Below are 3014 nucleotides of genomic sequence, written 5' to 3' on the forward strand. Positions count from 1 at the left end.
GGGTTTTTTTTTTTTTGAAAGTGTAGGATTATTTTATTTTTTTTATTTTTTAAAGGGTTTAAGGTTAGGGTTTAGGGTTTAGGGTTAGGTTTTTTTTTTTTTTTTTTGAAAGTGTAGGATTTTTTTTTTTTTTTTTTTTCTTAAGGGTTTAGGGTTAGGGTTTATGGTTTTATTTATTTATTTATTTATTTTTTATAAGGGTTTATGGTTTAGGGTTTGTTAGGGTTTAGGGTTAGGGTTTTAAAAAAAGAGTGTAGGACTTTTTTTTTTTTTGGTAAAGTGTTTAGGGTTTTAGTTTTTTTTTAGAAAGTGTAAGAATTTTTTTTAAAGGGTTTAGGGTTAGGGTTTGTTAGGGTTTAGGGTATTTTTTTTAGAAAGTGTAGGATTTTTTTTTTTTTTTTTTTTTTTTTTCTTAAGGGTTTAGGATTAGGGTTTAGGGTTTAAGGTTGGGGTTTAAGGTTTAGGGTTGGGGTTTTAGTTTTTAGTGTTAGGGTATTTTTTTTTTAGAAAGTGTAGGATATTTTTTTTTTTAAAGGTTTAGGGTTTAGGGTTTCGGGTTTGTTAGTGCTTAGGGTTTAGGGTTTAGGGTTTAGGGTTTTAGTTTTATAGGGTTTAGGGTTTAAGGTTAGGGTTTTTGTAGTGTTAGGCTTTTTTTTTTTTTAGAAAATGTAGGATTTTTTTTTTAAGGGTTTAGGGTTTGTTAGGGTTTAGGGTTTAGGGTTTAAGGTTTAGGGTTAGGGTTTTTATTTTTGAAAGTGTAGGATTTTTTTTTTAGGGTTTAGGGTTTAGGGTAAGGGTTTTTTTTTAGAACGTGTAGGATTCAGAGTTTATTTAAGGGTTTATTATTGTGTTGGTTTTATGGTTATGATTTTAGGATATAAAGTTTAGGGTTGGAGTTTAGGTATTTCTTAAAAAGTAGACGGTCAATTTTAATTTTTTCTTTTTTTATTCAAACCCATTTTATTTTATTTTTTTTTCATTTATTATTTTCAAAAGTGTCATCGTTGGTTTATTACGCTAAACTAATATCGGACATTGTTTGATTTTGTTTCACTAACAAAAAAACTCTGTAATCCATAATAACACATTCATATATATATATATATATATATAACCTCTCAAATAAAAAATTAGGACAGAAAAAATTAAAAACAATAAAAACACAACATGGTAAAAAATAACATGGCTTCCAAAAAAATAAAAATACATATAACCCTAAATGACACAAAAATACAAACGCCTACACAAAAAAATTATCAAATGTGTACTAACACAAAAATACATGCAGCATTGTTAAAAACAAAAACACAAACTATAGCAAAAATGAAATACCTAGTCCATAAACCCCCCCCCCCCAAAAAAAAAAAAAAAAAAAGAATTATAAGCATACAAATTACACTAATTTAGCAACATTGCAATAAAAAAATAGAACACAGTTCAAAAATTATTACAATTATCAATCAAGAACAAACAAAAATTATTACAATAAAAATTATTACAATATATATATATATATATATAGTTAGTACAAATTTACATGTGGAAGGAAAAATGAAATACAACAAATAAGGGGCAAAATACTCACTGCCAAGCTGCCGGTTTGTGGATTTAGGGTTCCTTATATATATACCTGCATATTCGGACCAATTTGTGAAGAAACAATATATAAGTTAGCAAATGTATATATATATATATATGTTATCAACCGGCCACTGAACAGAGAGAGAGAGAGATAAACACTGACCAGAGCAAATCAAGCTAACGACCGTGCCAAGCTGTCGGAGAGACGTCCCAATAGAGAGAGAAAGAGAGAGAGAGAGAGAGAGAGAGAGAGCTGGTACCGGAATGGGCTGTGAGAGAGGGAGAGCGAGAGAGAGGGAGGGTCGGTGAGAGAGAGACAGTCGGTGAGAGGGAGAGGTCACCACGCTGGAGACACAGCAGAGAGGCACCGGAACGGGCTGTCGCCGGCCGGCTGAGCTCGACGGAGAGATAGAGAGAGAGAGAGAGAGAGCGTACAGAAATGGGTAGCTTCCAGAGAGGAAGCTACCCATTTCTTTTATATAAATATATATATATAATTTAAATAATATCTTTTATTTAAAAATTATTATATTTTTTTAAAAAAATCGTCCTCCGTTTGGCTAGGTGGCACGCGGGAGAACTCCCGCGCAGCACCTGGCCAAACAATTGGACACGTGTACGTAGTACACGTGCCCAATTGGAGACGTGTATGTAAATACACGTCTCCAAATGTTATTTTTTTAATATTATAATTATATATAAAATATATATATATATATATATATATATAAACCCATGCAACCCTAAGTGTATGCACTGCATGTACTGCATGTACACATTGCTAAACCCTAAGCCCTAAAACTAAAACATAAACTATAAATTAAAACTAAATATAAACCCTAAATTTAAACCATGACACTAAGTATAAGTATATATAATATACTACTCCTAACCCTATGTGTATATACTATATATAGCCATAAACCCTAATCTTAAGTGTATGTTATATATATATATAGCTAAAAACCCTAACCCTAAATATATATACTATATATATCTATAAACCCTAATCCCCTATACTGTATATAGATATAAACCCTAACTCTACGTGTATATATTATATATTATGTATAGCCATAAACCATAACTCTACGTGTATATGGCTATATATAGTTATAAACCATAACTCTATGTGTATATATTATATACTATGTATAGCCATAAACCCACGTATATATATTATATACTATGTATAGCCATAAACCCTAACTCTACGTATATATACTATATATAGCTATAAACCCTAACTTAAACTCATGTTGCAATTTTTTTTTTGGGGGGTCTACATATATATAGCAGAAATTTGGTTTAATTATGCATATAGTACAATATGTCAATTTAGTTAGGGTTTACGTACTTATGACTATACCATATATATATATATAGAACTCATCATATAAACCCTAATCATAAGTGTATGTATTTTATATAGC

General features: G+C 30.2%; 1 non-coding gene across 1 annotated transcript; it reads right to left on the bottom strand.

The window, feature by feature from the left end:
- Positions 1 to 2646: 2646 nt before the first annotated feature.
- LOC133853105 (small Cajal body-specific RNA 14) lies at positions 2647 to 2743 on the bottom strand. Its single transcript, XR_009896221.1, has one exon. It is a non-coding gene; the product is annotated as a small Cajal body-specific RNA 14 (non-coding RNA).
- Positions 2744 to 3014: the final 271 nt, after the last annotated feature.

The sequence above is a fragment of the Alnus glutinosa genome, chromosome 12 (genome assembly GCF_958979055.1).
Source record: "Alnus glutinosa chromosome 12, dhAlnGlut1.1, whole genome shotgun sequence".
In the NCBI taxonomy this organism is placed as follows: Eukaryota; Viridiplantae; Streptophyta; class Magnoliopsida; order Fagales; family Betulaceae; genus Alnus; species Alnus glutinosa.